This window comes from Schistocerca serialis, chromosome 3 (assembly GCF_023864345.2).
Source record: "Schistocerca serialis cubense isolate TAMUIC-IGC-003099 chromosome 3, iqSchSeri2.2, whole genome shotgun sequence".
In the NCBI taxonomy this organism is placed as follows: domain Eukaryota; kingdom Metazoa; phylum Arthropoda; class Insecta; order Orthoptera; family Acrididae; genus Schistocerca; species Schistocerca serialis.
Window position 1 is genome coordinate 416,179,699 of NC_064640.1, and position 15,391 is coordinate 416,195,089.

Consider the following 15,391-nt stretch of genomic DNA (forward strand, 5'->3'; position numbering starts at 1 on the left):
GAACCCAGCGTAGTTGTAGTAAGGTATGTAAACGAACGACTGATGTGGATAGATTTGACAGTGTCTAGCAAGAAAATTAGGATTGTGTCAGTATATTCGCATTGTGAAGGGACAGATCAAGATAAGATGGATAGTTTTTATGAGGCACTCAGTGATGTAGTTGTTAGAGTAAAGGACAAGGACAGTGTTCTGCTCATGGGTCATTTTAACGCCAGGATTGGAAATCGAACAGAAGGGTATGAAAAGGTTATGGGTAAATTTGGAGAGGATATGGAGGCCAACAGGAACGGGAAACAACCCTTGGATTTCTGTGCCAGTATGGGCTTAGTAATCACAAACTCCTTTTTTAAACATAAGAACATTCACCGGTATACTTGGGAAGGCAGAGGAACCAGATCTGTCATTGACTATATAATAACAGATCAGGAATTCAGGAAGGATGTGAGGGACACACGTGTATTCAGGGGATTCTTCGATGACACTGATCATTATTTAATCTGCAGTGAAATTGGGATTGTGAGGCCGAAAGTGCAGGAGGTCAGGTCCATATGTAGGAGGATAAGAGTGGAGAAACTTCAGGATAAGGAAATCAGGCACAAGTACATAACAGCGATCTCAGAAAGGTACCAGTTAGTCGAATGTAGTCAATTACAGTCATTGGAAAAGGAATGGACAAGGTACAGGTACACAGTACTAGAAGTGGCTAAAGAATGTCTTGGAACAGTAGTGTGTAAAAGTAGGATGAAGCAAACAGCTTGGTGGAATGATACAGCCAAGGCAGCCTGTAAAAGGAAAAAGAAGGCGTATCTAAAATGGCTACATACCAGAACCCAGGTAGACAGAGAAAGTTATGTTGAAGAAAGAAACAAAGCCAAACAGATAATTGCAGCATCCAAGAAGAAATCGTGGGAAGACTTTGGAAACAGGTTGGAGACTATGGGTCAAGCTGCTGGAAAACCATTCTGGAGTGTAATTAGCAGTCTTCGAAAGGGAGGTAAGAAGGAAATGACAAGTATTTTGGACAGGTCAGGAAAACTGCTGGTGAATCCTGTGGATGCCTTGGGCAGATGGAGGGCATATTTTGAAGAGTTGCTCAATGTAGGTGAAAATGCGACCAGTAATGTTTCAGATTTCGAGGTAGAATGGGATAGGAATGATGATGGAAATAGGATCACATTTGAGGAAGTGGAAAAAATGGTCAATAGATTGCAGTGCAATAAAGCGGCTGGGGTGGATGAAATTAAGTCGGAACTCATCAAATACAGTGGAATGTCAGGTCTTAAATGGCTACACAGAATAATTGAAATGGCCTGGGAGTTGGGACAGGTTCCATCAGACTGGTCAAAAGCAGTAATCACACCAATCTTTAAACATGGAAACAGAAAAGATTGTAACATCTACAGAGGTATCTCTTTAATCAGCGTTGTGGGTAAAATCTTCTCAGGTATTGTTGAAAGGAAAGTGCGAGTATTAGTTGAGGACCAATTGGATGAAAATCAGTGTGGGTTTAGGCCTCTTAGAGGTTGTCAGGATCAGATCCTTAGCTTACGGCAAATAATGGAGAAGTGTTATGAGTGGAACAGGGAATTGTATCTATGCTTTATAGATCTAGAAAAGGCATATGACCGGGTTCCTGGGAGGAAGTTATTGTCTGTTCTACAAGATTATGGAATAGGAGGCAAACTTTTGCAAGCAATTAAAGGTCTTTACATGGATAGTCAGGCAGCAGTTAGAGTTGACGGTAAATTAAGTTCATGGTTCAGAGTAGTTTCAGGGGTAAGACAAGGCTGCAACCTGTCTCCACTGTTGTTCATATTATTTATGGATCATATGTTGAAAACAATAGACTGGCTGGGTGAGATTAAGATATGTGAACACAAAATAAGCAGTCTTGCATATGCGGATGACTTAGTTCTGATGGCAGATTCGATTGAAAGTTTGCAAAGTAATATTTCAGAGCTAGATCAGAAATATAAGGACTATGGTATGAAGATTATCATCTCCAAAACGAAAGTAATGTCAGTGGGAAAGAAATATAAACGGATTGAGTGCCAAATAGGAGGAACAAAGTTAGAACAGGTGGACGGTTTCAAGTACTTAGGATTCATATTCTCACAGGATGGCAACATAGTGAAAGAACTGGAAGCGAGGTGTAGCAAAGCTAATGCAGTGAGCGCTCAGCTACGATCTACTCTCTTCTGCAAGAAGGAAGTCAGTACCGAGACTAAGTTATCTGTGCACCGTTCAATCTTTCGACCAACTTTGTTTTATGGGAGCGAAATTTGGGTGGATTCAGGTTACCTTATCAACAAGGTTGAGGTTACGGATATGAAAGTAGCTAGGATGATTGCAGGTACTAGTAGATGGGAACAATGGCAGGAGGGTGTCCACAATGAGGAAATCAAAGAAAAACTGGGAATGAACTCTATAGATGTAGCAGTCAGGGCTAACAGTCTTAGATGGTGAGGTCATGTTACACGCATGGGAGAAGCAAGGTTACCCAAGAGACTCATGGATTCAGCAGTAGAGGGTAGGAGGAGTCGGGGCAGACCGAGGAGAAGGTACCTGGATTCGGTTAAGAATGATTTTGAAGTAATAGGTTTAACATCAGAAGAGGCACCAATGTTAGCACTGAATAGGGGATCATGGAGGAACTGTATAAGGGGGGCTATGCTCCAGACTGAACGCTGAAAGGCATAATCAGTCTTAAATGATGATGATGATGATGAGTATCATGTATTTTCAACTGTATGCGTTTACGTCGTTAATTGCGATACACCCTGTATATGTACACTGAGGTGACGAAAGTGATGGGATAGCGATATGCACACATACAGATGGCACTAGTGTCGTGTACACAAGATATAAAAGGGCAGTGCATTGGCGGAGCTGTCACTTTTGCTCAGGGGAGTCAAATGGAAAGGTGTCTAGGGTGATTATGGCCTCACAACGGGAATTAACAGATTTAGAAAGCGGAATGGTAGTTGAAGCTAGACGCATGGGACATTCCATTTCGGAAAATGTTAGGGAGTTCATAAGGAGGTTAACGGTGTCAATAGAGTGCCAACAATACACAAAACTTCAGACATTAACCCTTATCACGGACAACACAGTGGCCGACGGCCATCACTTAATGATCGAGAGCTGCAGCGTTTGCGTAGAGTTTTCAGTGCTGAGAGACATGTTTTTACTGCGTGAAATAACCGCAGAAATTAATATGGGACTTATGAAGAACATATCCCTTTCAACTAAAAACTTAGGGATTACAATTACAAATAGCCAAAATTGGAACGATCACATAGATAATGTTGTGGGTAGAGCCAACCAGACTGCGATTCACTGACAGAACACTTAAAAGATGTAACAGGTCTACTAAAGAGACTGCTTACAGCGCGCTTTTCCACCCTATTCTGGAGTACTGCTGTGCAGTATGGGATCCGCATCAGATGGGACTGACGGATGACATCGAAAAAGTACAAAGAAGGGCAGCTCGTTTTATATTATCGCGAAGTAGGGGAGATAGTGCCACAGACATGATACGTGAATCGGAGTGGCAGTCATTAAAACAAAGGCGTTTTTCATTGTGACGGGATCTTCTCGTGAAATTTAAATCACCAGTTTTCTCCTCCGATTGCGAAAACCTTCTATTGGCACCCACCTACATAGGGAGAAATGATCATCACGATAAAATAAGAAAAATCAGGGCTCGTACAGAAAAATTTAAGTGCTCGTTTTTCCCGCGCGCTGTTCGAGAGTGGAACGGTAGAGAGACAGCTTGAAGGTGGTTCACTGAACCTTCTGCCAGGCACTTTATTGTGAATAGCAGAGTAATCACGTAGATCTAGATCTTTTAGGGCAGTGGGACGAAATCTGGAGTTAATGCAAGGGCGTTTGCTGACAGTACGACATCGCCTGCAGCGCCTCTCTTGAGCTTGTTATCACTTCAGTTGCACCCTAGACGACTGGAGAATTGTAGCCTGGTCACATGAGCTACAATTTTAGTTGGTAAGAGTTGATGGTAGGTTTCGAGTGTGGCCACCACGAAGCCATGGACACTGGTGGTCAACAAGGCACTGTGCAAGCTGGTTGTGGTTCCATAATGATTTGAGCTGTGTTTACACGGAATAGACCGCGTACTGTCGTCCAACTGAACCGATCACTGATTGGAAATAGTTACGTTCGGTTATTTGGAGACCATTTTCAGCCATTCGGTCATGGCATTTTTATGGATGACAGTGCGCCAGATTACCGAGCCACAATTGTTCTCAGTTGATTTGAAGAACATTCAGGACTTTTCGAGCGAATGATTTGACCACCCAGATCGCCCGATACGAATCCCATCGATCATTTATGGGACATGATTGAGAGGTCAGTTCGCGCACAAAATCCTGCACCGGCAACACTTTCGCAATTATGGACGGCTATAGAAACAGCATGACTCAATATTTTGTAGGGGACTTCCAAAGACTTGTCGAATCCATGCCACGTCGAACTGATGCGCTAGGCCAGGCAAAACGAGGCCCGACACGATACTAGGCGGTATCCCATGATTGTTGTTACCTCAGTAGATCTATATATTACAAAATGTGGTTTTTATTTCCTATATTTAATAAATTTATAAACATAAACCAGATAAAGAAGATAAGAATTAAATTTTGTACTTTTGTGAAACAAGCAATGATTTAAAATACTATACAGGGTGTTTGTAAATTAGTTGTAATAAAGTACCCTTTAATTGTGTAAAGGGTAAATAGCTTACAGAAATTTTTAATACAGTACGGAATGCAGTATGTCTTCAAGTTTCATTCCTACTTAATATTGTTAGTGCCCAACGTTCCCGCTAGGTGGCATGCTCGAATGAGTTATTCCAGCAATCATCATGGAGTCGAATAACAGTGCAGAGCGTGCACAGTATTGTCTACATTTTCATGAATCTAAATCTGCTATTACAGTACAGAAACAATTTAGGACTAAATATTGCAAGCCACCATCTCAAAGACAAACTGTTATTAAATAGTACAACTGTTTCACAGAAACTGGCGCTGTAGAGCGTAGAACGCCGTCTCTGATGCAGCAAGTAAACAAGTTCAGCAGTCTCACATTTGTAAACCGGCTAAATCAACAAGACACTTTCTGTTAGAATTAAATATGCCTAGTGTTACATTGTGGAAGGTATTACCGAAACATCTGTCTGAAGATGCGGACTGAATATTATTTTCTTAATAAGATTGTGTTCATTGACGAAGCCACCTTCCATACCTGCGGTAAAACGAATAAACGTAACGTTCGGATGTGGGGTGAGCAGAAACCACGTCACGTAATCGATCGCGTACAGGACTCGCCTAAGGCAAATTTTTTTTGCGCTCTAAACTCTGACAAGGTGTACTGTGCTTTCTTTCTTGCCGAGTAAACTGTAGATAGCGTATGATACCTGGACATGGTTGAACATTAGCTAATGTCTCAATTACAACAGGATATGGGCACAGAATGTATTTCCCAGAAAGATGGCGCGCCACGTATCTCCATAGGAATGTGCCGACTTGGACTGGACGTTGTGGAACAATATCCCGGCCACGGCGATCACCAGATTTAACCTCAACGGACCTCTGTGTGTAAGGTTACATTAAAGATAGAGTGTTCGTTCCTCCGCTGCCGGGGAAGTCAACGAACTGCGACAATGGATAACACAAAAAGCTGACGCCATACACAGAGACTTGCTTCGTAGGCTTTGGCAGGAAATTAGTTATAGATGGAATATTTGTCGTGTTACAAAAGGTAGTTACAATGAACATTTATAAATAATAAAATAAACTACATTCAGTGCTGTATCAAAGATTTCTGAAGCTATTTACCTCTTTTATAATTCAAGGTTACTTTGATATAACCAATCACTCAATAGAGGAAAGTCCACTGGACCTGACGGGATACCAATTCGATTCTACACAGAGTACGCGAAAGAAATTGCCCCCCTTCTAACAGCCGTGTACCGCAAGTCTCTAGAGGAACGGAGGGTTCCAAATGATTGGAAAAGAGCACAGGTAGTCCCAGTTTTCAAGAAGGGTCGTCGACCAGATGCGCAAAACTATAGACCTATATCTCTGACGTCGATCTGTTGTAGAATTTTAGAACATGTTTTTTGCTCGAGTATCATGTCGTTTTTGGAAACCCAGAATCTACTATGTAGGAATCAACATGGATTCCGGAAACAGCGATCGTGTGAGACCCAACTCGCTTTATTTGTTCATGAGACCCAGAAAATATTAGATACAGGCTCCCAGGTAGATGCTATTTTTCTTGACTTCCGGAAGGCGTTCGATACAGTTCCGCACTGTCGCCTGATAAACAAAGTAAGAGCCTGCAGAATATCAGACCAGCTGTGTGGCTGGATTGAAGAGTTTTTAGCAAACAGAACACAGCATGTTGTTATCAATGGAGAGACGTCTACAGACGTTAAGGTAACCTCTGGCGTGCCACAGGGGAGTGTTATGGGACCATTGCTTTTCACAATATATATAAATGACCTAGTAGATAGTGTCGGAAGTTCCATGCGGCTTTTCGCGGATGATGCTGTAGTATACAGAGAAGTTGCAGCATTAGAAAATTGCCAGCCGGAGTGGCCGAGCGGTTAAAGGCGCTACAGTCTGGAACCGCACGACCGCTACGGTCGCAGGTTCGAATCCTGCCTCGGGCATGGATGTGTGTGATGTCCTTAGGTTAGTTAGGTTTAAGTAGTTCTAAGTTCTAGGGCACTTATGACCACAGCAGTTGAGTCCCATAGTGCTCAGAGCCATTTGAACCATTAGAAAATTGTAGCGAAATGCAGGAAGATCTGCAGCGGATAGGCACTTGGTGCAGGGAGTGGCAACTGTCCCTTAACATAGACAAATGTAATGTATTGCGAATACATAGAAAGAAGGATCCTTTATTGTATGATTATATGATAGCGGAACAAACACTGGTAGCAGTTACTTCTGTAAAATATCTGGGAGTATGCGTGCGGAACGATTTGAAGTGGAACGATCATATAAAATTAATTGTTGGTAAGGCGGGTACCAGGTTGAGAATCATTGGGAGAGTGCTTAGAAAATGTAGTCCATCAACAAAGGAGGTGGCTTACAAAACACTCGTTCGACCTATACTTGAGTATTGCTCATCAGTGTGGGATCCGTACCAGATCGGTTTGACGGAGGAGATAGAGAAGATCCAAAGAAGAGCGGCGCGTTTCGTCACGGGGTTATTTGGTAACCGTGATAGCGTTACGGAGATGTTTAATAAACTCAAGTGGCAGACTCTGCATGAGAGGCGCTCTGCATCGCGGTGTAGCTTGCTCGCCAGGTTTCGAGAGGGTGCGTTTCTGAATGAGGTATCGAATATATTGCTTCCCCCTACTTATACCTCCCGAGGAGATCACGAATGTAAAATTAGAGAGATTAGAGCTCGCACGGAGGCTTTCAGACAGTCGTTCTTCCCGCGAACCATACGCGACTGGAACAGGAAAGGGAGGTTATAACAGTGGCACGTAAAGTGCCCTCCGCCACACACCGTTGGGTGGCTTGCGGAGTATAAATGTAGATGTAGATGTAGAATGTATGTCCTTCTCGGACTAATGTAACAAAGTAGGGAGAAAGGCGACTAATGAGAATGTTTCTTGATTGTGGCAGCAGAGTGGCGGAAGAGGCACGGGAGTGGGTCCTTTGTGACAGAAGCAGTCGAATGTTGTGAGACGTGGAAGGTCGCCAGTGTGCCTGGTCGAGATATGGGACGGCGGTGGCGGTCAGTGGCAGGTCATCGGCGCTATCTGGCTTCTCAGCTGACGCTATCATCGCAGAAGTCGCACCCAGCGGCCCTCTTGGACACTCCACACAGAATTCAGGTCGTAACACCTATGCTGCAAGGTTTAGATGGGCAGCAGTCTTGGAAGTAAATATGGGTGCCGTCTGCTGTGCCACATAAAGGAACGGACCGCCACCGTCTTTTACGTTCAGAGACTTGCTTGAAGGACCATTTTATGAACTGATCTTACACTGTACCGGTGTTTCGGAACTTCATTTACATAAGCTTCAACGTTTATTGAGGCTACATCATCGACAAAAGATACATCTACATCTACATTTATACTCCGCAAGCCGTCCAACGGTGTGTGGCGGAGGGCGCTTTACGTGCCACCGTCATTACCTCCCGTTCCTGTTCCAGTCGCGTATGGTTCGCGGGAAGAACGACTGCCGGAAAGCCTCCGTGCCCGCTCGGATCTCTCTGATTTTACATTCGTGATCTCCTCGGGAGGTATAAGTAGGGGGAAGCAATATATTCGATACCTCATCCAGAAACGCACCCTCTCGAAACCTGGCGAGCAAGCTACACCGCGATGCAGGGCGCCTCTCTTGCAGAGTCTGCCACTTGAGTTTGCTAAACATCTCCGTAACGCCATCACGCTTACCAAATAACCCTGTGACGAAACGCGCCGTTCTTCTTTGGATCTTCTCTATGTCCTCTGTCAACCCGACCTGGTACGGATCCCACACTGATGAGCAATACTAAAGTATAGGTCGAACGAGTGTTTTGTAAGCCACCTCCTTTGTTAATGGACTACATTTTCTAAGGACTCTCCCAATGAATCTCAACCTGGTACCCGCCTTACCAACAATTAATTTTATATGATCATTCCACTTCAAATCGTTCCGTGCGCATATACCAAGATATTTTACAGAAGTAACTGCTACCAGTGTTGGCTCCGCTATTATATAATCATACAATAAAGGATCCTTCTTTCTATGTATTCGCAATACATTACATTTGTCTATGTTAAGGATCAGTTGCCACCCCCTGCACCAAGTGCCTATCCGCTGCAGATCTTCCTGCATTTCGCTACAGTTTTCTAATGCTGCAACTTCTCTGTATACTACAGCATCATCCGCGAAAAGCCGCATGGAACTTCCGACACTATCTACTAGGTCATTTATATACACTCCTGGAAATGGAAAAAAGAACACATTGACACCGGTGTGTCAGACCCACCATACTTGCTCCAGACACTGCGAGAGGGCTGTACAAGCAATGATCACACGCACGGCACAGCGGACACACCAGGAACCGCGGTGTTGGCCGTCGAATGGCGCTAGCTGCGCAGCATTTGTGCACCGCCGCCGTCAGTGTCAGCCAGTTTGCTGTGGCATACGGAGCTCCATCGCAGTCTTTAACACTGGTAGCATGCCGCGACAGCGTGGACGTGAACCGTATGTGCAGTTGACGGACTCTGAGCGAGGGCGTATACTGGGCATGCGGGAGGCCGGGTGGACGTACCGCCGAATTGCTCAACACGTGGGGCGTGAGGTCTCCACAGTACATCGATGTTGTCGCCAGTGGTCGGCGGAAGGTGCACGTGCCCGTCGACCTGGGACCGGACCGCAGCGACGCACGAATGCACGCCAAGACCGTAGGATCCTACGCAGTGCCGTAGGGGACCGCACCGCCACTTCCCAGTAAATTAGGGACACTGTTGCTCCTGGGGTATCAGCGAGGACCATTCGCAACCATCTCCATGAAGCTGGGCTACGGTCCCGCACACCGTTAGGCCGTCTTCCGCTCACGCCCCAACATCGTGCAGCCCGCCTCCAGTGGTGTCGCGACAGGCGTGAATGGAGGGACGAATGGAGACGTGTCGTCTTCAGCGATGAGAGTCGCTTCTGCCTTGGTGCCAATGATGGTCGTATGCGTGTTTGGCGCCGTGCAGGTGAGCGCCACAATCAGGACTGCATACGACCGAGGCACACAGGGCCAACACCCGGCATCATGGTGTGGGGAGCGATCTCCTACACTGGCCGTACACCACTGGTGATCGTCGAGGGGACACTGAATAGTGCACGGTACATCCAAACCGTCATCGAACCCATCGTTCTACCATTCCTAGACCGGCAAGGGAACTTGCTGTTCCAACAGGACAATGCACGTCCGCATGTATCCCGTGCCACCCAACGTGCTCTAGAAGGTGTAAGTCAACTACCCTGGCCAGCAAGATCTCCGGATCTGACCCCCATTGAGCATGTTTGGGACTGGATGAAGCGTCGTCTCACGCGGTCTGCACGTCCAGCACGAACGCTGGTCCAACTGAGGCGCCAGGTGGAAATGGCATGGCAAGCCATTCCACAGGACTACATCCAGCATCTCTACGATCGTCTCCATGGGAGAATAGCAGCCTGCATTGCTGCGAAAGGTGGATATACACTGTACTAGTGCCGACATTGTGCATGCTCTGTTGCCTGTGTCTATGTGCTTGTGGTTCTGTCAGTGTGATCATGTGATGTATCTGACCCCAGGAATGTGTCAATAAAGTTTCCCCTTCCTGGGACAATGAATTCACGGTGTTCTTATTTCAATTTCCAGGAGTGTATATTGTGAAAAGCAATGGTCCCATAACACTCCCCTGTGGCACGCCAGAGGTTACCTTAACGTCTGTAGACGTCTCTCCATTGATAACAACATGCTGTATTCTGTTTGCTAAAAACTCTTCAATCCAGCCACACAGCTGGCCTGATATTCCATAGGCTCTTACTTTGTTTATCAGGCGACAGTGTGGATTGTATCGAACGCCTTCCGGAAGTCAAGAAAAATGGCATCTACCTGGGAGCCTGTATCTAATATTTTCTGGGTCTCGTGAACAAATAAAGCGAGGTGGGTCCCACACGATCACTGTTTCCGGAATCCATGTTGATTCCTACTGAGTAGATTCTGGGTTTATAGAAATGACATGATACGCGAGCAAAAAACATGTTCTAAAATTCTACAACAGATCGATGTCAGAGATATAGGCCTATAGTTTTGCGCATCTGCTCGACGACCCTTCTTGAAAACTGGGACTACCTGTGATCTCTCCCAATCATTTGGAACCTTCCGTTCTTCTAGACACTTGCGGTACACGGCTGTTAGAAGGGGGGCAAATTCTTTCGCGTACTCTGTGTACAATCGAATTGGTATCCCGTCAGGTCCAGTGGACTTTGCTCTGTTGAGTGATTTCAGTTGCTTTTCTATTCCTTGGACACTTATTTCGATGTCAGCCAATTTTTTGTTCGTGCGAGGATTTAGAGAAGGAACCGCAGTGCGGTCTTCCTCTGTGAAACAGCTTTGGAAAAAAGTGTTTAGTATTTCAGCTTTATGCGTGTCATCCTCTGTTTCAATGCCATAATCATCCCAGAGTGTCTGGATATGCTGTGAACTATTATCTTCCTTCGTCGTTATGAATGTCACCCTATTGTAACATTTCTTCCAAAGAATTTAGTGGGCAACAATATCATAGGAGGTTGGAACTGGCTATTATCATGTCACCGAACTCAGAGCAACGAAGTAATTGGAAGTTACTGTACTTTCCATCTACAGTGAACAGTTAGCTGCATAATTTCAAACAATACACTTACCTGTTTCAACCACTTTTTGCTTTATTAACTCTGTCACTCTTGTAACTTGTTGTTGGAACACAGATATTTCATTCCTCGGTATTACATTCAGAAAGAAACTTTGTATTTTTCATCTTGTTAATGTAGCTTTTGGATTCGGCTTTCCCATAAAGCTGAGAGTCGTCTTTCAGCGTTTTCGGTCAGGGCATGGTGTTCAGAGCTTAGGTTAAAGTGGGGAAGTGGAAGAAACAGTATGCAGGGTGAATCACCTAAACTTGCACCGTTAATCCTGCGGAAATAGAAAGTGCTACTGATGAGCGGTAGTCACAGAATGAATCGATAGTCAGGACTTCGTATTGTTAGTCAGTCAACAGACAGTAATAATAATTAGAATGTGTAGTTTTTATACAAGTATACACTTTTTACTTGGAAAAATGCCTATTGACATTAACAAGCTAAAAGTGGGGTAAATTAGAATGCCAGAGGTGTTTGTTGCAGAATTCTAGTGCGAGTCTTTTTTTACGAGGTATCGTATTCGAAATGTTCCCGCACCGAAACTTGTACAATACCTGTGGTAGCACACACTAAAGAACAACACAAGTGTATACACTAGTTATATGGATTCAGACCACTAACGAGACAACTGGCCATCATAGGTTGTATTCAGAATGACCACCGGTAGCGGCTGTACTCGACTGCTGCACACGTGCTGGCATCTCGGCGGAGATATTCGAGCAGGCTGCAGCAATACGTCGTTCCATATCATCGGGTGGAGTTGGTATGTCCTTGTAGAAAGCGTCTTTCAGCTTTCACCACATAAAATAGGCTACAGGCGTCAAATCCGGGGAAAGGGCAGGCCAAGGTACAGGTCCTCTGCGTCCAATACAACGATTAGGAAACAATTCGTGAAGACATGCTGTAGCATTTCGTGCGCTATCGGCTGGACAGTCATTGTGTTGATACTACAGGTTCCTCCTAGGCTGCAGAGTAACGTCTTCCAGCATCTGTGGTGGCTGCGATAATTGCGCGCGTTGTGTTCTGTCTATGAGAAACGTGTCTGATACCTGATGATTCAGTATCCCACACAACACGTTTACTCTCCATGGACGCTGACGTTTCACCTGACGATGCCAACGTTGATTGTCGACAGACCAACAGCGCGTGTATCGGTGGTTTACATGATACATCTGGAGGATCCTATCTTAATGCCCACGCACAGAAGTTAACACGGTTCTCATAATCGTTTTCACGCACTCTTGATGGAGAGAGACGTGATATGTATGGAACCTATGTCGACGAAGAACGCATAGCACATTTGCCCGATTCGTTCCACCCACTCGTGCAATTGCGCGGGAGCTGTCGTGCGGATCAACTGCAACAGCAGCAAGAACATTGATTTCGCCCTCTTCTGTTGTCACTCGTTTCCTCCTGTTACGTGGCCTAGGTGTTACACTACCACTTTCACGTAACTGGTTGAAAAGACTCATAAATAATTGCCGAAATGGTTGACATCTGTTGGGATATATTGTCGCATACACCGTACGAGAACGAACTGCATTCTTCCTACACTCTACATATACCATGAGCATGTCGGCTTTTTCTTCATTCGTAAATCCTGTCGTCCACTCACGACCTACTGCTTCGACTGTCACACTCTAACTGACTAGTAACTCGCAAGGCACTCAAGGAATACACAGTCACACTGTAAACAAACATAACATCGTACGTAGCAAAAGGTTCAAATGGCTTTGAGCACTATGGGACTTAACATCTGAGGTCGTCAGTCCCCTAGAACTTAGAACTCTTAAACCTAACTAACCTAAGGACATCACACACATCCATGCCCGAGGCAGGATTCGAACCTGCGACCGCAGCAGCAGCGCGGTTCCCGAGTGAAGCGCCTAGAACCGCTCGGCCACAGTCGTACCTAGCAACCACGCAGGTTGACTGCTACTAAGAGTCGGTGTGATAACTTTTCAAAATACGCTAACTCGTAAACAACTCGGGCTAGAATCTTGCAACAAACACAACTGGCATTCAAATTTGCCCTACTTATAGTCTGTTAATGTCAATAGGCATTGTACTATTGTAACATTTATGCAACCAGTATGTAACGTAGGTACAACCAATTCATCTGTGAAAATAGACTCGATAAGCAAACTGAGCTAGCAGTAAACGGAATCTAACCTGAATAACACTGTGTGCGGGTTGTATGAGTGTCAGATTCACTGTCATTTCAGCCCTCAACAGATTGTTACATGAAAAACTTAAAACTAACATTTGGATAAGCTATTTGACTGCGCATTTGAATATGAAAAACTACAGGAACAAATTAACCTGGAACAATGAATACCTAAGCTACCTGACTGCGTTTGTGAACAAGGATTTACAAGTGATACAGAATCTGGCTTGTGCAACGGAAGTTACTGGATTAGAGTACGTGGCATGTTGTGGCGTGTCAGTGTCTTTGTTTTGCCCCTAAGTAATGCACGCACCTTTAGATGACTTCTTCCATATGAAGGGCTTATTTCAATAGTGGTACAAGTCCATTTTTGTTCATTCTGAGATACAGAGTCCTAAAGTTAAATGAGCGCTGAAAAATCTGCAGTTGAGATTCCAGAAATATTCAAGTATATATTCTTGAATATTTCTGGAATCTCAACTGCAGATTTTTCAGCGCTCATTTAACTTTAGGACTCTGTATCTCAGAATGAACAAAAATGGACTTGTACCACTATTGAAATAAGCCCTTCATATGATTTACAGCAATTCGCAGCAGCTAAAGCTTATTGTTACTAAGAATGAATTTAATAAAAAGGCGTTTTTTGGGTTCTGTTAACTACTGAATAACTTGTAAGAAGGGATTTCATAAATTAAGTCTATTTAAAAACTTCAGAAGTCATCGTGACGAATTATTAATAATGGCGAAATGCCTCACAATGACCATGTAAGTATCAATAATGGCTGAGTGCCAGATTAATAAATTATTTCAATTTCAAAGTTACGTTTATATTTAATAACCACAGCATTTTTTATTAGTCAGATGTGGAAAATTATTATCATTATTTGGAGGATAAGGAGGCTTCTTTAACTGACAAGCAATACATGGGATTATTGCAAACTCTGCCTAACACTGCAATTGCTTTTGCGCTATATCTGCGAATTTTACCTTGAATTTCATCTTCAAGGATAGTTAAGCCATCCAAATCTCTCCTGGTTATATAAATGAAATCAGGCCAGGCCATGAGTGTAGCAAGATCTGCCATCACCGACGTGAGGGCAGCATGACACATCTTCTGTCTCCGAGCTCTAGACCGGCACTACTACTTATACTCTCGCAGACAGACCTCGTCTCACAACAATGCTTAGAATTGCGCACCCATGTTTCGTCCTCAGGTTGTTACCATCGATATCTGAGTGCTTACACAATGCAAAGAATAGAGTTAAGTTGGCTATATTGTTTCCAATGTAATGGAGTGTTCTGACACACTCCTTACACCATTTAAAAAGGTGTATGTTGGCACAAAAATACACTTTCTAAGTAATATTGAAGTCTGTTGATTGGCTAACAACACTAGCCCCTGGCTACCAGTCCATTCTGTAAAAACCGCGAATCAATAGCACTTTCCATTTCTGCAATATTTGCTATGCATGTCATAAGTAATTTGGCGTGTATATTTTACTTCGCGACGTGTTTATGATATGCGTCACTCCGCCAAGCCCGGACGCGCCATGTAGAAACAGAAAGTGACGGGGAAGTGAGGGTTGCCAGCCTAAATTTTGCAACATCGAAAGCAGCCAGTGTCTTTAGGAAAGGAACGAACAGCAGGTGGAAAATGGAATCAGAACGTGTGTCGTGTCGATAGTGAATGATACCTGTCGTCTTTTACTACTGGAAGGTACTGGCAGGGTCAGCTTCGGAAAATATCTCTTTCCTGATCTCCTAAATAAATAGAATGTCTATCCCAGTAGAGCCTACGTTTTCTTGCCTCGAACAAGTACCA